General features: G+C 41.8%; 1 protein-coding gene across 9 annotated transcripts in view; it reads right to left on the bottom strand.

The window, feature by feature from the left end:
- Positions 1-23,525, bottom strand: part of luzp1 (leucine zipper protein 1) — a 185,519-nt gene extending 161,994 nt beyond the window's left edge. For 3 of the 9 annotated variants that reach the window (XM_060933609.1, XM_060933613.1, XM_060933610.1), the window contains exons 1-2: positions 23,152-23,525; positions 22,824-22,889 (exon numbers count right to left, since the gene is read on the bottom strand). The gene's annotated coding sequence lies outside the window, so the exon portion shown is untranslated. Of the gene's footprint in view, positions 1-22,286; positions 22,436-22,823; positions 22,890-23,151 lie in introns of those variants that run through there. The other 6 variants (XM_060933615.1, XM_060933614.1, XM_060933616.1 and 3 more) reach the window with 4 other exon arrangements.
- Between the last annotated feature and the right edge of the window lie 1,973 nt (positions 23,526-25,498).

Below are 25,498 nucleotides of genomic sequence, written 5' to 3' on the forward strand. Positions count from 1 at the left end.
GATGCGTTCTTAAAAGCAAATTACTGGCACTGTGGCAGTTTTTTTTTTTTTTAATTTGTTTACATTCCTGCCAGGTATTTTAAGGTTATGTTTTTAATTTATGTTATTTATTGTTCAAACTACCTCACGTAAGTGCTCTGTTTGCTAACGGAGTTGTTGGATGTTAAAATAAGGTGTTAAATAAAAAAATGAGGAACATCCTGGATCCGTTTCTTTCCTCGTCTTTATTATTTTTTATGGATTATAAGAAGTATCGGATCGGGACTCGGTATCGGCAGATACTCAAAATCAAATGATCGGTATCGGATCGGAGGGCAAAAAAACCTGATCGGGACATCCCTATCAGGAAGGTAGCAATCTCTGAAGGCTCGCCACACTTCAATGTGCTGGCTTTCATAAAAAGACTAGTAGTTCACAGCATCACATCTTAAGTGTTGATTAAACAGGATAAACTCATGCGTTTACTGATGGGCTACAGGAAATGTGTGGTTGGTCATTTGCCATGTCAGTCAACCCTCTATTGAAAGCAAGGAGGCTTGTGAGACTTGTGCAGGGGTAACATGGTGGCAAAGTGGGTAGCTGTACTGCCTCAGAGCTCTAGGGTCCCCTGATTCAATCCTGAGCTTCAATTATGCAAGTTTCAAATAGGGCTGAGCAATGTGGCCAAAAATGATTAAAAACAAAATCATAGTCAATACTGATAATGAAAACATGATTTCTTTCAGGTTTAATGGCTAGTTTTGGCCCCTGAGTGGAAGCTGATCAGCAGTGCCTGCTACGGTGGTTACCTGCTTGCCTTTTGTCTGGCTAAAAAACTGGTCATGTCTGATGGAGAAGGGAAAAGGGACCCTACTAGAACAACTGAATTGCAATGCCAAGCAGCAATATTTGGACAAACTAAGCACAATAAACAAACACTGATCCAAATAGATCTAAACATGACCTGGCACCAAAAGCTGGATTACAGACCCCGATGCACTTCCTCCATTCACATACCCGGACACCAGATGTAAACCATCTCATTTTTGGACTAGGTACATTCACTTTGTGCAAGTTTAAAAAAAAAAAAAAGAGTTACAAATCCATAGAAGCTCATGAACAGTTTTTAGTGGCTGAATGCAAGATCTGCTAATGCTACTCCACAAGTCAGCAAGTTGTGAGAGCATAGTCAAAGGTAAGATGGCACTCCCCTTTTTGGCCCCCTTATTAAAACAGACAACACAAAACAAAATAATAGTAAAATAATCACAGCTGAATGATTTTGTAAGTCATAGGCAGTAGATTTGATCAGTCACATTATTAATTAAAGAGGTTACGTATCTGCCGTGTCGCGAGCTGTAGTGGTTTCAAGCACTACTGATCTGAACTCTCATCATGCCCCTCCATGTAGGAAAGGCTAAAAACCACATTCCATTGTCCAGTTTTCTCCCCAAATGATAGTGTGACCTGCTACAGCAGTTCTTGATGTAGCAGCACTGGCCTACCATGGCAACATTTTTCAGACTCATGACAGAAAATCAAAACAGCCTCCAACTCAAAGAAAGGCAGCGAGATTCAACATGGCAAGTAAACAAAACATCAGTTGTCCAAAATTCAAAAACACGGCATGACGTCAACCTCACATTGCCTATCCAAGCATGGAAATTTATTTTATCAGGACATTTATTTAATATTTGTGCTATTTATACAGAGGAAAATTACACGATAATTGAAAAACATTATTGCCCAGCCCTAGTTTTGCATGATCTCCCCGCATACATAAGGGTTTCCTGTGGGTTCTCCAGTGTCCTTCCACCTCCCAAAAACATGCAGGTAGGTAGGTTGTCCATCCTAAATTGCCCCAGGTGTGACTGTGTTTGCACAGGACTGGTGTCCCATCCAGGGTGTATTCTCACACTTTGTGCACACAGTGTTCCGGGAATTGGTTCTGGATCTACAGTAAATGAATGTTGTGTGTTTATGTAAGGAGGAAGTTCATATTTGTTGGATGAGGACCGGAGGGGGGGGAATGTACCAAATATATGAGGTCTTTTAAAATTAAAAAAACATCCTCTGGTTTACACAGTGCCAGTTAGCCACAAACCATAGATGTACCTTATGCTATACTCCATCTTTATAAAAATCTCTTTTTTCCTAATTCTGAAAGTTTACTTACTTGTTTGTACTGTACCTCCTCAGTACAAACAACCTTACAGTGTGTGTACACACACACACACACACACACACACACACGTTTTGTGTGTCCTGAAAGAGAGCACAAGCTCTTTCTGGGACATGGGCATTACTGCATCATTGTGCACATGAAAAAAGGTTTCCAGCAGTTAAGCGCGTAAGGCTCTGTTCACACTACAGCTTGTAATAGGTTTCCAAATACTTGGTGATGAAAAATTGGTAGCATCGCCATCAATCGTGCAACGCATGGTTAATGTTCTTTGAGAGTTGTTTTTTGGTGTGTCTCCGCCTCGTGAGTGGCCAAAAACGTCACGAAAACTTTGCGCATGCATTGAAATTTGGTGATGTTTTCGTCGGCAAACTAAGCGGTGGATACTTGCAGGTGGATTTGGGAATATATGTCTCGAAGCTTGGGGAAGCATCGCCACCAAAACCTCATTTTCATTTACCCATCACAAAGCATCGCAAGCTGTAGTGTGACTGTAGCCTAAAGGTGGAGTCGATACATAGCTATTTTCTCAAGCTCTAAAAGGAAGTTGACACAGTGTCACATGCCTGTCATTCTCTCCCTCTGTTTTCTTTCCCATTATGAAAGAGGGGTGCGTGGTGTTTCCCTGCTTTTAGCCGATGTCGAGTATGGCAGTTTGGCCTGAGCAGGAGCTGCTGATATGGAACCACCACTAATGACTCGCCCTCACATGTGTACAAGTGGTTTCTGGTGAGCATGCAGGAGCTTGTTCAGGTATGTCAGCACTGCAGCTGCTGCAGAGACACTATGCATCTTAAAAAAAAGCTCAAAAACAGCTTGCAAACATCTGTGGAACACCCTACTCAGCTGTAATGTTGTGACTCACTCATTTCAAGTCAAAACTTAAGCTTCATCTAATTAGAACTTCATATTAGTATCCCTTTTTGCCCATTCATATGTATGTACACATTGTATATTTAGTGCTTATAAATCTTTCGCTATGAGCACTTTACAAATATTTTTGCTGTTTATTGTTGTTAACGTCTCTAATATCAAGCCATTTTAGATTTGTAAACAATCCTGAAGTCAATTTAGCAGTGGAACCTGAAACAGATCACAGATAACTGAACGGAGTCAAGGTGACTGTTGATTTAAATCCACTCAAGTGCAGCTTCCAAATGAAAATCAAAGGGCTGAACACTGGTCAAGTTCAAGTAGTATTCACTCGGATGACATTTGGATGTGGTGTGGGATGCACATGGCCATATTACATTTGTAGTGTGAACAGAAAGGCATCCAGACAGTCTAATCACCAGTGTTGCCATGTTTGTGGTTTTCATCCAGAATTAAGTCTCTGCCACGTTGTGTCTGATACACAAGTTGAATTTTTCCCTGCATATTCTGCATACACTACTGTATTAAACATCTACATTTGTATCCATGAACTGGTTTACTCATTCTCATAGCTGCTCTTTATTTATGACATGCACTCACTGGATACAGGATCACACTGGTGAATTGCCATAAACGTTGTCAGCTCAATGCAGTTTTGTTTTTTTCACCATTCTGTGTGAAGACACAGAATGGTGCAAAAAACAAAACTGCATTGAGCTGACAAAGTTTATGGTAATTCAATAAAACACTTTACAACCATGGTGAGCAGAAAGGCATCTCGGAATGCACATGTTGAACCTTGAGGCAAATGCATTACAACAACAGGAACCTGAGACCACAGTGAGCACAGGCTTGAACCTGGAAACACTGGAGAAAAGAAAAAAATAATAAAAATCACCTGGTCAACAACACTGCAGTCTGATGAAATCATTTTTTGATGTGAACAACATGCGCTCTTGGCCTGTAGAAATAAATTAGTTGATGTTTAGTCAACTTTTTTTCCCCAACAAAAAAGTCAGCAAGTCACCAGTCTGAGCACCTGACAGTTTCATTATAAAATGCTGCCTCATGGCTTATGCTTCATTTTAGTCATTTTTGGTATTCGATCAGCTTTGCAATTTGGGAAGTGAAACTCGGTTGTTTTTGACAGATCTTTTGCCTTTCTAATCACAAAAAGCAATTGGTCACTGACAACACATTCAGGTGTAAACGGCTATCGCTCTCTTGACCATATGAGACACATGTTAATAGCAAGTGTAAAGCTGTGACCGAAATCACAAAAACAAAAGTAAAAACACACAAGCTGACATCTCTGAGGAAATAAAAATAAAAAATAAAATAAAATAAAAAAAAACTCTATGCAAAATGTTCTCAACCATCTTCTGAATGAAAGAGCTTGAATCAGATAAACGAAAATATAAAGTTAAAAGATAACTGAGCTGATTTGCATATTAGGTCCTGGTCACACTATAGCTTGCGATGGGTTTGTGAATACTTGGCGATGAAAAATTGGTAGCATCGCCACCAATTGCGCAATGCGAATGTTCTTCGAGCTTTGCGATTTTTTTTTTTTGGCGCGTCTCTGCCTCATGAGTGGCCAAAAAAGTTACGAAAAATTTCAGTGCATGCACTGAAATTCGGTAATGATGTTTATCAGCAAACCAAGAGCCAAATACTCGCAGACGGATTTGGAAATTCTTCCCGAAGCTCAAGGACTCTCTTGAGATGTAACTGTCTCGAATCTATATCCCTGATGCACACAGGGGCCTCAGCAACACAGCAGCAAGGCACAGACTAACCTTCGCCGAAACATGAAAGATCTTTCGCCAAGGTTTGTAATTGGTTAGGCAAAGGGTTTATGAATATTTGGCAAATGTTTGGCGATAGTTAGACAAGGCATTTGTGATTGCCATTGATTGGTTAGTGCGGTCACATTTTTGAAATCTATTCAGCAAGACATCAGTGATTATTCTCGAGTCAGACGTTGATGCGCGCAAAACACTCAAGCATGCCTCTTAGGAAAAGTGCCAGGTCTCCTCAAAAGAACATCAAGTGTTCACCTGCTGTATGACCACAACTTTTAGCTCACCTGTACATCTCCATGCATCACCACCAAAACCCCTCATTTTCATTGATTACAGCTTGCGATGGGTTGTGTGACCAAAGCCTTCACACACAATTCAGTGATCAGATTTAAATCTGTCTAATCAGAGAAACACTGAACCAAGTATTAACTATATCTTAACTACATGCATGTTTATATTAAATGCTCTACTGCTAACATGTTTCCATGGTAACAGCTAATTGGCAAATTGCTATGGTAAAAGAGGAATGAAACACAGACATGCAGTTACATGAAAATCAACTTTAGGATGGTTAACAGCAACTCTGCTTTGTGCCAGACCACACCATCAATTATTTTTTTCCCTATAAAACAGCAAGTCCCAAGTGTTTTATTCCTTACTTAAAACACCATTATTGTAGCATATAAAATTGTACAGAATCTCAGTTAAAGCTAGTATTAACAATAAACCATATGTGGTGTGTTAGAAGTACTTGATTAAAGTGATAAAGATTTTGGCCATTCACATTAAAACTAGACTTTCAATAAAAGTCATTTGTAATATTTCACAATTCATTAACCATGTAACAAACACTTTCAATTCACTGATACCTATTCCTTGGTTATTTTCCAATATATTTAAGGTAATTTAAAGTGATCTTGACACAAACAGGTCTCCTCCATCATTTTATAGATTTTAAACAAACTGGCAGCACAGTGGTGAAAGTGGTTAGCATGGTCACCTCATAGCAAAAAGGTTCTGGGTTCGAGCCCAGCGGCCAACGGGGGCCTTTCTGTGTGGAGTTTGCATGTTCTCCCCGTGTCTGGGTGGGTTTCCTCCGGGTGCTCCGGTTTCCCCCACAGTCCAAAAGACATGCAGTTAGGTTAACATGGGACGGCCTTGGGCTGAAGTACCCAAGAGCGGCGGCGCGCACGTACACAGCGGCTTTGCTCTCCTGTGATGAACTAAATTTTGTTGTACATTTGTGCAGTGACAAAGACATTCTATTCTATTCTTTCAATTTTCGATGTAAATCACAAGGTCTGAAGATGAAAACTGTACAACATTTAAACCTCTCACCATGAAGCGATGCCTGGAATTCCGTTCCCTTCCGCTGAGAAGGACCCAAACCGGAAATGACAGATTGGTGAACCCCTGCCTGGAAGGCGCGCCAAAAGAACATGTTTTCATGACAGAAAATGTCTTATATGATGGGGATGAAGACAAGTTAGTTGGGGAAGAGGAGGTAGAGGAGTGGGAGAATGTAGAGCTTGGGATCGAGCCCTACTGGTTTGAGCCATACCAGGACCATCACATTGACAACCACAATGAGGTGAGTGACTACCACTCAGATCTCAGCAAAATGACAAGTGGACATGGTGAAGGGATGATTGTAACAGACCACCTATTTTTGTTTACATTAATAATTACCAATACCAGCTGTTAGAATCTTTTATTGACAATTGTTAGTATAATTCCCATCAAGTAGTTATAACTCAGGCCAAGATAATAAAAAAAAAAAAAAAAAAAAAAAATTTGCTTTTGTTCCAATTTGGCACCTGCTTATCGAATACTGGCCTCCCAAAAGCACAGTGTGGCACAGAGATACATCGCTTAGTGCAGACATTTGTACTGGAGAGTAGTCACTAGACTGCAGCCAGTGTACCAGAACAGTGCTAGTGTAGATCTACTCTCATTTTATTATCTGAAAGCTAAAATAAAATTTTCCAAGCTACCTAAGAGTACCTACCCACTATTCAAGCCTGTGTTTGTCATTGAGTGCATTTTCAACACTCTGGAGTAATGGAGTACGTGTACAAGAGGGCGCCATCTGTCTGCCAGATTACTTTATTTTCATGGAGTCATAGAGAAGAGTGAATTTATTTAGGTGTCAGTATTAATTTAAAACCTTTTCCGTATTGTAAAGTATCACAAAGGAATACTGCATTAATACCATAATATTTGTAAATAAACTGCCATGTTCTTATGTGACTGGGCTTGTCTGTATTCCTTTGGAAGGGATGGAAAATGATGTTTAAAAGTCCTGTCTTCAGACGCTGTGCACATACTTCCGGTTTCTGGAGATTCCCCGATCTATATCACAATAAGGCGCCGCAGTTTCCATTTGCTTTATCATGGCACTCTGGTGGGCGGCACGGTGGTGTAGTGGTTAGCGCTGTCGCCTCACAGCAAGAAGGTCCTGGGTTCGAGCCCCGGGGCCGGCGAGGGCCTTTCTGTGTGGAGTTTGCATGTTCTCCCCGTGTCCGTGTGGGTTTCCTCCGGGTACTCCGGTTTCCCCCACAGTCCAAAGACATGCAGGTTAGGTTAACTGGTGACTCTAAATTGACCGTAGGTATGAATGTGAGTGTGAATGGTTGTCTGTGTCTATGTGTCAGCCCTGTGATGACCTGGCGACTTGTCCAGGGTGTACCCCGCCTCTCGCCCGTAGTCAGCTGGGATAGGCTCCAGCTCGCCTGCGACCCTGTAGAAGGATAAAGCGGCTAGAGATAATGAGATGAGATGAGATGGCACTCGTGTTTTTTTTTTTTTTCAACTTTATCATCAAAGGCTTATTATTATTCACAATCGCATTGTGGGTGAAAATTATAACTATATTTTCATGGAAGTCATAGGGAAGAGTGAATTTATTTAGGTGTCTGTATTACTTTAAACAAAAAAAGCTAAAATAATAGGGTGTTTAAAAACTACTGACTGGTTGTGTCTGCATACTGTGCAGAGGTTAGCTTCTTTTAAGGGACACTGGGATCAGACAGAGAACTTCATTAGACAACATTCCCAGGTGGAATTCCATTCCTCAGCGCTGATCCAATATTTTCACAAGTCAAATGCAATAGAGTCGCACTGAACGAGACATACAAACGTACAACTCACACAGTAATGCAAGTCTGGACCAACCCCCTCCCCAAAAAAAATTAAAATAAATAGATAGAACTCGGGATGCCTCCACCCGGTAGACTACACGCCTTGTTAAGTTGTGATTTGGGGATGGACATTTGACCTCACAGTAATCTTGACCTGGTGAAATTACTTGCATCAGCCTTGGAGATAGTGTGTTCACAAGGTTTTCGGACAGACATTTGACCTCACAGTGACCTTGACCTTAGACCTTTTGATCTCAAAATCTAATCAGTTCATGTTTGTCCCAAAGCGCACAAATGGTCAAAGTTTGGTGAAATTCCTTTCATTAGCCTTTGAGATATCGCATTCACAAGGTTTTGGGACGGACAGACAGACACACACACGGACGGACGGACAACCCGAAAACAATGCCTCCTGCACCTTATGGTGGCAGAGGCATTAAAAAAAAAAAACCTCAGAGAGGCAAATTAAACCAGGAGTTTTCCAGTTTAATCTGCATATTAAACATCTGTTCATCCCTATATCTGCTCCTGAGGTTGGATGTCCTTAAACATTTAGCCATGTTTTAGCCAGGAACTACGGACAGCAGCACACTGAAAGCTGATGTGTGGAAAAGTAATCTACTGTGGCTGCTCAGAAACAGGCACAGAGGTAGAACATGTAGCAGGATGTACAGAGCAGAGACAAACTGGTTACTTGGAGGAGAAACAAGGAAAAGAAGCACAAGCTTTGAGGTATTCTTCATTCCACATCCTCTCACTTGTGCAGACATCTCATTACACACATCCTGTTCAAGCGCACAAAGGTCACCACCAACAATAATCATTGTACAGGTAGTGAAATTTGACCCTGGAGTGAGATTATTATAGTAGCAGTGTTAACGCAGGTGAATGATAAAGGCTTTCCAGACAACAAACAAACAGACAGACACGAACCACATAAAAGCAATGATAAGACATTCACGGACACGTCTGATCCAGCTACACGAAGGTAGTTGAGCAAACACACTTTTAGATACATAGTAACAGTCAAGGCCAGGTACATGCTCAAACTGGTTTTCTAATCAAGGGTTAATGGTTATAGCACAGGTTGAATCCAAACTGATAAATCAGTGCCAAATCAAGCACAAGGTTAGTGTAGAGCATCAAACAGAGAGAAACTTGCAATCACACAGAGCTTCAGGTCACAAGAACTAGAGTTCAATTAGAAGTGAGAAAAGCTGATGATTTAAGCATGTTGATTATCAAAACATTCAATCAAGTATTGATGCTCAATGTGGGGTCCTTGAAGAACAGCCAGGGGTCCTATAATGGCTGGTCACAAGTCAGCTTAAAAATAACTTCAACTTGGACCCAATGTGTGTGGTGTTTTTTTTTTTTTTGGGGGGGGGGGGGGGGGGGGGGGGGTCAGGAATCCAGAAATCAAAAGCTCTACAGTTCAAATAAACAGTCAATATTTTATTTTAGACATTAAAAAATTCTTAGAAAAGAAATTTGTCCTGAGGAAGTCTGTGGAGTTTATATTACAGTCAAATGATTTCCTGGCTACAAAAGGTCTGAGAACTGCTACATTAAAAGTACGCGGTCATTTCTGTCCAAAAACAAATTCTCAGGTTATTTTAAACATTTTCAAGTGATCATTTTCATAATGCATTGAATGGCTTTATAAAGAATTATAATCGAAATCATTTTACACCACAAAATTCAACAGGCTGATATTCTATACTTATAAAACAGCACTGTCAAATTCTTGATTCTGATTGGCCAGAAGGTGCAGGTTAATTTTCTATAACAGCAAACTCATCTCATCTCATTATCTCTAGCCGCTTTATCCTTCTACAGGGTCGCAGGCAAGCTGGAGCCTATCCCAGCTGACTACGGGCGAAAGGCGGGGTACACCCTGGACAAGTCGCCAGGTCATCACAGGGCTGACACATAGACACAGACAACCATTCACACTCACATTCACACCTACGGTCAATTTAGAGTCACCAGTTAACCTAACCTGCATGTCTTTGGACTGTGGGGGAAACCGGAGCACCCGGAGGAAACCCACGCGGACACGGGAAGAACATGCAAACTCCGCACAGAAAGGCCCTCGCCGGCCCCGGGGCTCGAACCCAGGACCTTCTTGCTAACAGCAAACTAGCCAGGTAAATTACAGGTTTAAATAGGACACCATAATTTCTATCGTATGGTGCATGATACACAATCCAAATCTAATAATAAACGAATTGCAAAGTGTCTCCAGTGTTGGAGCTTTGTCAAACATTCAGATACAAAGCTTTAAGTTTGCACTTTGTGAGTTTATTTTTTGTTTTATTATCTTCAAGAGAAAGTGATGGATACGACTGTTTACAGTTTCTATAACATCACCTGATAAAAGGAACTAACATAAATCAATGAACATTCCACAACAGCAAACAACTATTTTAAAAAAAAAAAAGTACAAAATGTTAAATACAAAAAAAAATTATTAAAATTAGTATATTGCTGTGCTGTAAGTAAATTAAAAACACGTGCTGTTATATGAAAATAACCTTTGGAGAGGTAACAGGAACTCTGCTTCATATCAGGCCGCGTTCCAAGTTTATCTTATCTTTGAAAATTTGAGACTAGTGAAAATTATAAACTGCATCTTAAAAATAAATAAATAAATAAATAAACCACACACCCTGGTCATTGCTCATAAAATGTTTATTTAAAAAACCCTTCCCTTCCAGGAAATATGACAAGTTTGTCAGACAAATGTGTGACTTGCAAATGGCCTGGTGTGGATAAGTGTACGTGTGTACTTTTCCACTTGTTCAGTCAGCTAGGTCCAGCATGTAGCTTCAACATGCATGCACATGCACTGGAGCTGCTAACTTTAGAGTCTAATGGCCCTTTTCCACTACCCTTTTTCAGCTCACTTCAGCTCGCTTCAGCCCGACACGGCTCGCGTTTCGACTACCAAAAAACAGCACGACTCAGCTCGCTTCAGCCCTGCTTAGCCCCTAAAACTCGCACCGTTTTGGAGTGGGGCTGAAGCGAGCCAAACCGTGCCGAGTGAGGCTGGGGGCGTGAGCAGACACTCCCCTGTGCACTGATTGGTGAGGAGGAGTGTCCTCACATGCCCACACACGCCCCGCGAGCACGCTGGGATCTGTAAACACCGTAAACCCGGAAGAAGGATAATTACGAATTACGAGAATTATGAAGCCTTATGCGCCTCGCCTCATCTATACGCCCTTGCCAGTATCTGTTGGCGTTGTCGGTGACAACAAGCCACAGCACCAAGACCAGCAACACTAACGACTCCATGTTTATTGTTTACTATCCGGGTCATGAGACTACCGCTTAAAAGCTCACTGATGTCACTGTTTGCGCTGCTTAACGACATCACGTGACGTCCACCCACTTTCGCTAACTCCACCCAATGTGTCCACCCACTTCCAGCCAGCACGGTTCAGCGCGGTTGTAGTCGAAATGCAACTCCAACAGCCCTGCTCAGCTCGACTCAGCACGGCACGGCTCAGCCCGACTCAGCCGCGTTTGTAGTGGAAAAGCAGCATAACTGGAAAACCATCAGTAGTTCAACCTTCCTGCCTGGAACAGGTCAAGGCAGGTCTCCTGCTTTCTTTTCTCCCTCCCTGTTTTATGAGTCCCAGCTGGCTGATGAACCTGATGGAGCTGTGTCTAAAGCTACTGCTGCAATTTAAGAACTGTTCACTTCCCCAGAATCTGACATTACTTAGGTCTTCATCTTGGAATTCTAAACAGTAGTCTGTTAACAGTAAACTGCCCAAAAATATAACTAAAACACACATTTTCTCTGTTGGACAGTGATGGACAGTGCTGGAGTTAGCCCATGTAAACTAGGGTCAGAGCCAAGTTCATGTATCCTAACAAAATGGAATATTGTTTTTCTGCAGAATGGGATTTGAAATAATGGTTTCTATTAAATCTCCCCCGCTCAATCATCTAATTTGTTTTAATGCCATCCAGGGGTCCAAACATTCAGTTACCATATACTAGTGCATCTCAATTAGAATATTGGGGGGAAACTAATTTAAATCAAAAAGGCAAACTTTCATATATTCTATAGTCATTACAAAGTGAAATATTTAAAAGCTTTTTTTTTTTTTAATTTTGATGATTATGGCTTATAGCTCATGAAAATCAGAAATCCAGTATCTCAAATTATTAAAATATTTCCTAAGATCAATTTTAAAAAAATCTCATCTCTAGCCACTTTATCCTGTTCTACAGGGTCACAGGCAAGCTGGAGCCTATCCCAGCTGACTACGGGCGAAAGGCGGCGTACACCCTTGACAAGTCGCCAGGTCATCACAGGGCTGACACATAGACACAGACAACCATTCACACTCACATTCACACCTATGGTCAATTTAGAGTCACCAGTTAACCTAACCTGCATATCTTTGGACTGTGGGGGAAACCGGAGCACCCGGAGGAAACCCATGCGGACACGGGGAGAACATGCAAACTCCACACAGAAAGGCCCTCGCCGGCCACGGGGCTCAAACCCGGACCTTCTTGCTGTGAGGCGACAGCGCTAACCATTACACCACCGTGCCGCCCCATCACTATCTCTGCAACCATAAAAGATTTTTTTTTCAAAATTCCAAAACCCATGATCTTTTTACATTTCACTCATGTGAGAGAATCTCTTTCAGAGCCTATAAATACAGGAAAAAAAAAATGAGGAGTTAGTTAAGGCCCACTTTACACGGGGACGGTCTGAAACAAAAACGCAAAAGTCCGTTTTCGTTCTCACTTTTTTCCGCGTCTACACGACCGTTTTCAAGGAGGAAATCTGCGTCTATACGGTGACGCATAAATGTGTGGAATTCAATTGGATGTTGTAATAGAGTGTGCCGAGCGGATGGAGTAGTCAGTCAGAATGATGAGCAAAACAAGGAAAATTCTTGTACAAAAATAGTTTTCTTTTTATTCTTAAGCCGGCAGTTAACACAAACAGGACAAACAAACAAACAAACAAAAACACTGATGACAAAACCAAACAAAAAAAAAAAAATTCTGGGACAAAATGCCCACGCAAGCTAGGCTACTCTGGCATTACTCACACAGAGCCCAAGTCATGCGTCCTCTCCCTGCCGAGGCCATCCCTCGAATGAACAGTGTAGCGCATATTTAAAAGACTACGTCACAGTCTTAACACAATTAAAATGAATCAACACATCTAGACAGATTTTAACAGTTCTAAACATTTTCACTGCATGCATTACACTCCTACAACAATGTGCAGACCTTAAATATTACAACAAACACTTACGTAAGATTTTTAGACCATTTCTCTCCCCTCTAATGAGCTGCTTTCCCGCGCATCGCGGAAGAAACCTTGAAAAGCGCTTTCAGACCTGCATTCTGGTTTGGTCCCGCACCCGGAAGACTACAGCAGGTAAATGGCTACAAACATTTCTGGCTGATGTTAGATAAACTCTAGCAGAAAAGGATTCAGATGTTAAACGTGCGCACTTAATGAATCTTTACACGCTACTGTTTATAGTGAAAACTAATAAATGCTTGCGCTGTTTAAACCTGTGTTGCGTCTTTTACTATGAACACATGTACCAAACATTTCAGGTTTACATATCTAAAAGTTGTAACAAATGTACCCGTAACAAAACATACTTGTAAAGCCCCCATTACCAAACCCACAACAAACATACAACACAGATTGTATTTGGAATGTCTTTGCAGCTGTGGTTTAGTCCATTGCACTTGACCATTGAAACATGACCAGCGGGAGGAACCGCTGTTTAGTGACAGACGCATTGCGCTCTGTCACAGATGTGCATGCCAGGCGGCTAGGTGGTGCTGTGAAAGACCTCTGCTATGTCTGCACGCATGCGCAACGTCTTCCGTCTTGTCTGATCTGCACATCTGCGCCACGAAAACTTTGACTACTCTGGCTATGGTAAGAAAGAAAGTAAGAGCATACTATACCCGCCTCTGTTCATTAACGGTATATGTGCAGATTCGGTATAGATGTTCGAAGGACTCCTGGACGTTTATTAAAGCTGCCAGAGCAGCTTGAAGGTCCGTTGGATCGATGTAATCAGACATGCTCTTACTTTTTTACTTACTTTCTTACTTCCCGGGCTGGCATGTACAGTATATATGTATGACGTAAACGCGTACCCGATGTGAGCAGATCCAAGCAGAGTTTCGCGTATTGGGTAGTTTAGACGGATATGCAACGGGGGCTGTTTTTAACTTATCCACTCTGGAAGGCATTTTGAATTTTTTCCGTTTTTCAGCCTCGGAAACGCCGTCCCCGTGTAGACGAAAGGCACTTCCGATAAAATATTTAGTCGTTTTTACCCGACAGCGTCCTCGTGTAAACGGGCCCTAAGAGAGATAACAGGATGGCATGTCCATTCAATATCAAATGAAATCATGTTTTTAGATTCAATATAACATCACACATGTTTCAGTAGACAAAAAGGCAACGACAAGATTCAGAAATACACAGGGAAGTTTATCACAGAGTGATTATAAATTAATCTTGCAATGGTCTTTTTCTTCACACCAATTCCGTGATTACTGTAGGGACTTTATCTTAAAATTTCAAACAGGTTCAATTCACCTTAAAATCAGCTCTCTGTAAAGGGACAACATAAGCGTCAGGGAAAGGTTGGAGACGGATGTTTGTGCAGAAGATGGTTTTATTTATAAAGGTGACAACAAGCAAACAATCCAAATCGGCAAGCAAAGATCAAAAACGATAAACAAGCAAAAGGTCGAGAGATGGCACAAACAGATGAGCACAGGCAAAGACAGAAGCACACAAAAAGGAAAAAAAAAAAAAAACAGGAATCAGGAAAACAGGAGATATAGCTTAGTGATGTGTACGTAACATAGTGCAATACTTCACAGTGAGCGTGTGTTTTGTCTTTATATAGGTGCACTGATTGCACCTTCATCTTGTGCCCATGTGCATAGTTAATGCCACGCACGCATGACAGAAAGCTCATAGGTTTTGGAATTTTGAAAAAAAAAAAAAACTTGTGGTTGCATTGATACTGTGATTGTAGTAAAAAATAAATAAATAACAGTAGTTGCGTGCTGGGGCGGCACGGTGGTGTAGTGGTTAGCGCTGTCGCCTCACAGCAAGAAGGTCCTGGGTTCGAGCCCCGTGGCCGGCGAGGGCCTTTCTGTGTGGAGTTTGCATGTTCTCCCCGTGTCCGCGTGGGTTTCCTCCGGGTGCTCCAGTTTCCCCCACAGTCCAAAGACATGCAGGTTAGGTTAACTGGTGACTTTAAATTGACTGTAGGTGTGAATGCAAGTGTGAATGGTTGTCTGTGTCTATGTGTCAGCCCTGTGATGACCTGGCGACTTGTCCAGGGTGTACCCCGCCTTTCGCCCGTAGTCAGCTGGGATAGGCTCCAGCTTGCCTGCAACCCTGTAGAAGGATAAAGCGGCTAGAGATAATGAGATGAGTTGCGTGCTGACACCTCAGAACTGCTATCAGTGAAAAGGATAAAAGACTAAGGACAACTAATAAACTCAAGCAACAGGCTAAACACAAGCTTGACACTTACTGTGCGGTGAGCTCTTTGGGATGGCAGTTCTGTTTCCAGATCGTAGGATCGTGGATACGTACCAGACGTCACTCAAATCCTTCTATGTGAATCCGCCTCACAAATTTATCCTTTTCAAAATGTACGCAGCAGACACCAAACCGTCCTGTGGGCTTGAAGTTACCTCTCTCTGTCTGTACATATCAAACCCATTCATTCTGCAAGTGTCCTACCGACTTTGGGCTGTAATGGATCTAAATTCCGCTTTTTTATGAGCTACACTTGAACAACACACCTCTTAGGAAACGTGCTTTGGTTTTAGTTTTGTTGTGGAATTTATTTTTTTAAAAATTGTTAAAAACTTGCTACACTTTGTAAAGCAGACAAAGTGAGTGAAATATGTCCTCCATGATAAGGGGTAACCTACAGAAGCATACATTTTTGACATACTATTTAATGCACTGGTATGTGGTTTGGAACACAGCCTGCAACATGAGATGAAGCAACCATTGAAAATATTACCCATGCTTTTTTTCTCATTCCAAATATTAATTCCTATTCACAGCTTGAATCAGCCTGTGAGACTTGTCATGCTGCTACAAGTTTCAAGCATTAATTACTCGAATAGAATGGTACTGGTGTCCCTCACAGAAACCATGAAAGACCTTCATACAACTGACATGTTCCCTGTTGATCTACTGCGGGGCATGAGAGCAAAGAAAACAAACTGCATTTTAATCATTATCCTTACCATGAAATTTATTCATAGGGTGTTAGATTCTGAAACGTTCAGGTTTTTTTTTTTTTAAATTGTGCATGGCATTTTTCTGTGTCGCAAGAACAATATCATGCAGACATGATCATTTATGTACTAAGGGTCGCTTTTCTCCGTTTTGAAACTGAATATCCTACCTCTTGACAAACAATATGGCTCTATGGAAACAGCTAAACATGAGGAGCTTTAACTAATTAGCATAACTATGGAACTGCATCACACCAAGATGATGCGCGGAAAACATCATGACTCTGAATTGACCTCAGAGTTGAGTCACAGGTATGTAATTTGTGGATAACATTCGAATAGATCTGTGAAACAAAAGACGAATATATCTTTTCACTGCTTTTGTTTTATTTCTTTCTCTGCAAGATCAAAACATTAGGTGTGTAACTCCATACCGTGGAGTTGAGCCCATGCATTCTAAGGCAAAGATAGCTAAGCACTATCCAGAAAAATGATGCGTCATCTAACCTTGCGCTATCTTGCAGTTGCACTCACTAGGCAGGCTTTCAACACTGGCTTTTAGCTGGCAGGAGAGTGGAGTCTGCCATGTTTGCCCATGCCGATTTGTTTTGGTTAAAAGGTAGATCAAACACGCCCCCACGGTGGTCATGTGATATTGTTGCTCAATCTCCAGAATCCTAAAATGCAGGATGCATTTTATCTCGGCAAAACATTTACACATAGGATACATGGTGTGTGCAGCAGCGAAACATCTCAAAACTCCAACAGCAATAGAAATATAACATTTTGCCCAGAATTCAACTTTGCAGTCAGAACCTTGAAATAGTCCTACAACAGTCAGTTCTTTTGGCTGAAAACCAAAAGTGCTGACAGTCATTTTTGGTAGAAAACCATCAGCGTCATCCCCTAATAAATTAACTGTTAACTGATGCTAACTATATACTTTGCTAATGTTAGAGAAGTCAAACAGACAATAATACATTTTAGTGTTACTAAAATGTATTTAGTTTTACATAAACTCAAAATAATCTGCACTGACCCTGACAGACACAAATGCAGTTTCTGTGCACCTTTCAAGCTGAGACAAGACGAGAGCACCAACCAAAACATTACTAACATTACTAATGCAAGACATAGGGAAGGGTGTGAGGTGATGTATAAGGTAATTGGCTCATCTGCTGTTTTTACTGGGGAAAAAGAAGACTGTTCAGTTGGTGTATTCAAGCGATAACTCTGAGGGAACCCGCCCAAAGGGATCAATAAAGTTTTATCTAATCTAATCTAAAAGGTGTTACAACTGCATACCCTCTATAGACCCTTTTCAGTCACGTGACCTTCGTAAACGCGACCGCCATTTTGGACATGTAGTGGACTTCGGCTCGAATCAGTTTGAATGCGAGGAAGGCGACAAATGAAAAACATAAGAAAAAGGAGCAAGATGCAGAAAACACCTTCACTATCCATCGACGTAGGGCATTTACAGGGCGAGCAGAGGGAGAGGTATTTGCAAAAATTGAGGTTAGCAGGCTTAGAGAACGACGTTTACCTGCTTCCACCAGGATTGTTCACTGACGTACAGAAGTACACGAAGCCCTTGTCTTTACCTGACTTCGGCCCACATGATCTGTATACCTATGTCGTTAAAAACCCATTGCCATACACAGGTATTGATCTGAAAGCGTATAAGAGTTTGGATGCCTACAAATATTTTGTCAGGCTGGGTAACATGCCTACATCAGCGGGTCGTCCCTGGAGCCGGTGGTCGCCATCTTATTACAACTAAGGTTTGTTCACATTTTCATTTACTTTCGGTCCTCAGGATAAACAAAATGTTATTAAATGTCATTGAAATAATTTCTTAGTCTGTTGAGACATGGCCCGTTATAAATTTGCTGTTACCAGGCAATGACCTATTAGGGTCGGTGTCTGTGTTGTAGCAGTGTACTAGCAGCTAGCTGTTAGCACTAGCCAATGTCAACAACATAGTAGCTAGTATGTTACTGTAGCAATGTTTACGTTCAGTCATTTGGATGACTGTTAAAACCTTTCAGTCTCAAGTTTTTCCCTTTACAGTATTTACTAGTTTACTGTAATTATGATCCAGCAGCTATTTACACCGGATCCAGTGTAAATAGCTGCCGGAGCCAACGTCCGAGGTTCCGGAGCGCGCTCCGGCTTGCTCCCCTCAAATTAAGCCCTGTACAGGTAAATAGCTGCCGGAGCCAACGTCCGAGGTTCCGGAGCGCGCTCCGGCTTGCTCCCCTCAAATTAAGCCCTGTACAGGTAAATAGCTGCCGGAGCCAACGTCCGAGGTTCCGGAGCGCGCTCCGGCTTGCTCCCCTCAAATTAAGCCCTGTACAGGTAAATAGCTGCCGGAGCCAACGTCCGAGGTTCCGGAGCGCGCTCCGGCTTGCTCCCCTCAAATTAAGCCCTGTACAGGTAAATAGCTGCCGGAGCCAACATCCGAGGTTCCGGAGCGTGCTCCGACTTGCTCTCCCTCAAATTAAGCCCTGTACAGGTAAATAGCTGCCAGAGCCAACGTCCGAGGTTCCGGAGCGCGCTCCGAAACCTCAGACGTTGGCTCCGGCAGCTATTTACACTGGATCCGGTGTAAATAGCTGCCGGATCATAATTACAGTAAACTAGTAAATACAGTAAAGGAAAAACTTGAGACTGAAAGGTTTTAACAGTCATCCAAATGACTGAACGTAAACATTGCTACAGTAACATACTAGCTAGTATGTTGTTGACATTAGCTAGTCAACAATAGCTACTACAGAAGAACAAAGAGTTTACAATGGGTTATTTTAACCTATTTGGTTACACACTCGCCGCCACAGAATGTTAACAGCAATGTAATGCCTTTTCTGGCTAATTTTATTCATCTTACCTCCAACAAAGTGGTCACTACACAAGCGTTGGTATGCCGAGGGCTGCCAATTTTTCCTGTTTATGGCTGCTATCCATCTTCTCCGTCGGGATCCGATAAAATGATAAACCTTGCCTTGTTTGTTGATGGTTACTACATCCAGGTGCACAACAATATAGTGGCATGATGGAAGTCTTGCTGAAAGTAAAAACTTTCTTTGCTGCCGTTCCTCAATGTTGGCTGTGGTAAACTACTGGTAGTACATGTCCAAAATGGCAGCCGCATTTGTCGTGACGTCACGTGAAAAGGGTCTATAGCTAGGTGGCTTTACAGCTACAAGTATGAGGCTACATTGCAAGTAGTGTAACCATAATCAGCTAAGGTACCTAGTTATGATAGGAGCAATTTGGCAGGGGAAAGAATGATAAAATGAGGGATCATGTTATCTGTGACAGATGCACACTTACTGTGTATATAGCCTAGAGCAGTACGTACTTCCTCCAGAGTCTCAGTCAGACACCTCAGCACGAGTGTCCTCTAGGAAATCCTCCGCCAAAGAGGTTATGTTTTCGGTAGCGGTGGTTTGTTTGTTTGTTGGTTTGTCTGTTAGCAACATTACGGAAAAAGTAATGAACGGATTGCTCTGAAATTTTTTCCAGAGGTGAGACTGGGCACAAGTAACAATCCATTAAATTTTGGTGGTGATCCAGATCACCTTCTGGATCTCGGATTTTTTTAAAGGATTAATTTTTTCCCCATTGAAATGAATGGGCGCGCGACGCAAAAAAACAGATTTTTCCATCTGTAGGCCAAACTGTAAGGTGTAAAGTCATGAAACTTGGTACACTGATAGACGAGTGGACCCTGATTGATTTCATCAAGTTTCATGTTGGTACGTCTCACGCTCTAGCGCCATCAACTGATCACAGTCTTACATGCGTTCACGCACGTAACTTTTGATCCGTATGTCCGATTTTCATAAGTCTGGTGCAGTTGGAATCCTTGGAGCTAGACGATTCCAACATACCCTATGATGTCATTCTCCACCTAATTAGATTTTCCGCCATTTTTAATTTTGTCCAAAGTGAAGGTAGAGTGACCCTGGCCGCATGTTTTGTCAGATCATCACGAAACTTGACACAAACGATCTCCAGTCCATGCCTAATGAATGATATTCGTTTCGCTCTCATACATTGAAGTGTTCGCCCGTGGCAGCCAATCAAAATCAATGGCGATGCCACCAAACAGGAAGTGAGCTCATATCACGGAATGGCTTTGACGTATCAAGACCATATTTAGTGGCATGACTTTGGACACCATCCAAACTACCCTCAAATATGGTGTCATTTGGCCACTAGGGGGCGTCACAATTAGCAAAAACGTATTTTGGCTCATATCTCAGAAACGCTTTGACGCATCACGACCATATTTGTTGAGATGACTTTCGGCACGAGTTCATGTACCCTCATCAAATTTGGTGTCATTTGGCCACTAGGGGGCGCCACAATGAGCAAAAACGTGTTTTGGGTCATATCTCTTTACAGATTTAGAATTACATCTAAATTTTCATGTTAGTGATGCTCTGGGATGTCCCTATAAAGAACCTTGCCAGCCTGTCATCTCTGTATGAGAATCCGCCTTGTGTCTTGGCCAAACTTTCGCGTGTTGACACAAAACTTGTCGTGTGGGCGTGCGGTCGCCTCTCTTGCCGGGTCGCCATGGCGGCGCACCTGAGCAAGCACACTTTGCATTTCTGGAGAAAATGCGATTCTAGTTATTATTATTACCTCCACCAAGGAGGTTATGTTTTCGGTAGCGTTGGTTTGTCTGTTTGCAACATTATGGAAAAAGTAATGAACGGATTGCTCTGAAATTTTTTCCAGAGGTGTGACTGGGCACAAGTAACAATCCATTAAATTTTGGCAGTGAGCCGGATCACCTTATGATCCCGGATTTTTTTTACAGGATTCTTGGCGGAGGTCTGCGCTCTCCGAGTGCTTTTCTAGTTATCCTTGTGAGGACCTTCCATTGGCATAATTATTACTGAAGGCTTGTGCAAATATCCCCCCAAAAAATTCTGTAGTCCCCATGAAGATAACCAAGATAGAGAGTATGCACTGATGTTATTTTCCCACTGGAACACAACCCCCTCAGTCAGACTGAGTGGCAAGACATACTGCAATATGGCTAGTGTTATTTGGGGAACAGCAAAACTGGGAGTAAAATAAAACAAAAAATGATCACTTGCTTAAATTAAAGGCAGTTGGACAAGACAGTAATTCTTACATGCTTCCAAAAAACTAGTGGTGCATGAATGTTAACGTCAAAGTATATCCACCTATTCACTCCAGAAAGCAGGATTATAAATATAGTGTAGGAGTGAGAGTTGGCCATGCATAAGCGTGCTAATAAACAAAATTTCAACATACTTTCTAGAAAATTTTAAATACGTTATCCAGCTAACCATTTAAAGTTTGTGAAGTAGACGTTATAAAGAAAACTGGGTTTGTCTTGGCTGCCTAACCCTATCCATCCATTTACCCCCCCCCCCTTTTTTTTATACATAACACAAAACTCATTTTGTTTTTAATAAATGGTGACAAAAACTTTAGTTACACAGAATAAAGAAATTAAAGATGCTACATATTTAACTGATGAGCAGTCAATATAACTTTAAATACTAGACAAAATGGCAACTGCAAATCCACGTTTTGGTGCCTGGATTCCAGGGGTTTCTGCGAATTGTGGCAATTCATTTGATTCTCCTTTCTGTAGCTTTCAGCAGTAAAAAGAGAGCTCAGATTTGCTGGTGAATCTATTTGCACAGTCAGTCAAACAGCAGCGCTTTCCCATTTTATGTCTGTTTTTGTGGAATTTGATGCGAACACTAACGCTGTCAGCAGTCTTTTTGCTATTCAGTGGGCATAACTGCAGTGACGTTATATGCATACCCTCAAAAGGAACAAGCCCCACCCCATTCCACTCCCAACACACCCTTGCCTCATCATCCTTGTGAAGACCTTCCAATGGCCTAATTATTATCGCATGCTTGTGAGGACCAGCCAAATGTCCCCACAAAAACGGTGAGATATCCGCATGCTTGTCGTCTCCATCATGATAATCAAAATATAAAACATATATACACATACCCTTGCCATGACCTTTCTTTGGCATATTTATTAATGCTGCCTTGTGGGGACCTACAAAAAACGTCCCCACTGAACACCACCTTACAGCCGGTTTTGTCCAGTAAACCCCACATGGGTTCAGCGAGATGGATGACTTCATTTCAGCGGATCCTCTTCGGGCCGCGGTGTTTATTCCACTCACTCAGTAAAACTACACAAACGGCACCGAAACTATGGTCTTTATTTTAAAGCACATTTAAACTGAGGACAGGCCTGCGATCTAGATACACCAAGAGCCTTTAATAACTGTGAAAGTCCTCACTTCTCGAATCACTTCACAAACCTACAACTAACTGCTCTTGCTGTAATTTCCATTTAGCAGAACGGCAGCGGAGCGCGCCAGGCCTCTGCCAATTACACACACAAAGCGGCTCACAAACAGTATTGGCTCCGAGTGTTCAGGGTCTCGGCGCAGTTACAGCGTTAATGTGAGAAAATGTTCCAGATCAGCAAAACGGATCAAGCGCAAAAATGAAAAAGGACGAAAATAAAACAAACCTTGCTCTGAAGTTGGTTTACCGGAGCTCGGGTCCTTCAGATCATTATTCTGGATGATGTGAAAATCTAAACGGAATAAAAACGGTGAAAATAAATCACAGGGTCAGTAAAACTGCCCAAGGTTGCTGACGTAGGGTTTACATATGAGAGAGAGAGAGACTGACTGCATACATCAGCCAAAACGTCTACTGACAAGCATTTAGATCAAAATCCGGTTCAGACGTGGTGAGAAATCGTGTAGTTAAAAAACAAGCAAGAACACGCGTACTTTTCGTTTCTGTCCGGCTACAGCAAAGGGGGGAGGAGGAGGGGGGAACTAAAAACTTACCGCAGCGGTGGAGTTGAGACCTGGGAAGAGGTCTGTTTCAGACACCAGGATCACCGCGCAAACAAGTGAAAAAGAAAGGAAACCATATGGACTCCTTTCCACTCACCTCGACACGTGTGCGAAGATATAATTCCCATTAAAATCTGGCGAATGAAAGGGAGGTAACTCCAGCACGCTTTTCTTTCTTTCTCTCTCTCTCAGACCGGCACATTCCTCACAGCTCTAGACAATGAGAAAGAAAAGGTGGGCTTTCTTCGACTCGAAAAAAAAGTCCCACCCCTCCCTAACTGCGTTACCCTGCCGAAAAACAAACGCCCTTCCACGGCTAAAGCAGGCCCGCCTCCGCCACGGAGAGACGTAGGAAAGCCGGACCAACATAACAGGGTTGTTCGATTCTTCACTTACGGACTTGACTCCATTTCCGATTCAGGTGTTTAGGGTCGAATCTGAAAGTCGATTCAGTACAATTATTTGCTTAGTGAATTGCCAGTTGTCAAAATAATTCAATTTTCATACACTTTTTAAATAAATATTGTCCAGTTATTTTTTCTTCGAAAATAAACACTGTTTATAAAGACATGAGTGACAAACTGCCATTTTACTTAGCAATGAAATTTACACAGCAAACAAATGCTAGCTAATCAGGGTTAACCCTGTTTACGAGAGAGAGAGATCAGCTATCAGAAGGTTTCGCATTAGCGAAGTCTTTAATTGTAAAACAGTCAAGTATTTTAGCCTAGGCCTACATCTGCCATTTTGCTTTGTTTTGCAAGGTAAAATAGCATAGATTACTAGATGTCAAACAACTACAGTAACGTGTTTCATCACTCTGTTCTCTATGAGTCGAATAAAATTGATTCAGAATCTTTTGAATCGATTCTCGTTTAAAGAATCAACTATTTCTTGGTGTTGACTCCCACTCCTAACTTTTAGTTTAATAGGGGAAAACAAGCAGGGATTCGTATGAAATGTTGGTGAATCATGATTGTCTGGACAAATGAGTTCTAGTAGAAACTGAAAAAAATTTTCAGCCACGCATGAATGTTATTCCTATTTTTTCAGTTGAGAAAGTTTAGTTTTATTCTTGCTTTTTTATTATTAATAATTGTTCTTGCGATATATTAACAAAATTTAAACTCTTATCAGATGAAACAGAAATATTTTGATATGTCTGGTAATCACTGATCAGAGTGGTTAGCACTGTCGCCTCACAGCAAGAAGGTCCTGGGTTCGAGCCCCATGGCCGGCGAGGGCCTTTCTGTGCGGAGTTTGCATGTTCTCCCCGTGTCCGCGTGAGTTTCCTCCGGGTGCTCCGGTTTCCCCCACAGTCCAAAGACATGCAGGTTAGGTTAACTGGTGACTCTAAATTGACCGTAGGTGTGAATGTGAGTGTGAATGGTTGTCTGTGTCTATGTGTCAGCCCTGTGATGACCTGGCGACTTGTCCAGGGTGTACCCCGCCTTTCGCCCGTAGTCAGCTGGGATAGGCTCCAGCTTGCCTGCGACCCTGTAGAAGGATAAAGCGGCTAGAGATAATGAGATGAGATGAATCACTGATCAGAGCTAAACAAAAGGCCACAAAGGTAGATTGTTTAAAGGATATGGGACATGAAACATAAAAGCACGCTATATCAGTTTCTTTCCATTAAAAATATGAATTAATTGCATCAACAAATACAAAATCATCTATTAAATTCAGCAAAATCGTTATATTCGTGATGACTATATGGCATTTCTGCTCGACTTCCGATATGCATTTTTTGCAACTGGAAGAGCCGCTGTCACGTGATCATACGTCACAAAAACTTTCGGGCACAGCACAAGCGGGTAGATGAATGGAGAAGTGGATGACAAGAAAATTGTTTTTATAGTCTTTAAAGTACATTGGACATCATGGTGTATTGTGCTGCTTATGGTTGCAATAATTCCAATGGGAAATGCCCTGGAGTAAGTTTTTTTGCATTCCCCAAGGACCCGAAGCTGAGGAAAGTGTGGGCTCACCTGCGCATCTGTAGGCTTGGTAGGACAACTTTACAGAACACCTGTTGAAAAAAACTTTGCACCTACTGTTTCCCACAAACTGTCTTCGGACCATTTCACTGAGGATTCTTTACTCAGTACTGTAAATATTCAATACTCAGGTACTGAGTATATTCAATTAATATTCAATACTCAGGTACTGAGCGATATTAATTCATGAAACATAAAACAGGAAGCATAAGGATGAGAAAAAAAAAAACAGTTCAAATCGGGAAGCCGCGCACACCTGCGCCAGGCTGCACAAATGCGCGCAGCTTCCCGACCCAAACCGCCTCTCTCTCATCCTTACACTTCATGCCTCATGCTCC

Source organism: Neoarius graeffei, chromosome 11 (assembly GCF_027579695.1).
Source record: "Neoarius graeffei isolate fNeoGra1 chromosome 11, fNeoGra1.pri, whole genome shotgun sequence".
NCBI lineage: Eukaryota > Metazoa > Chordata > Actinopteri > Siluriformes > Ariidae > Neoarius > Neoarius graeffei.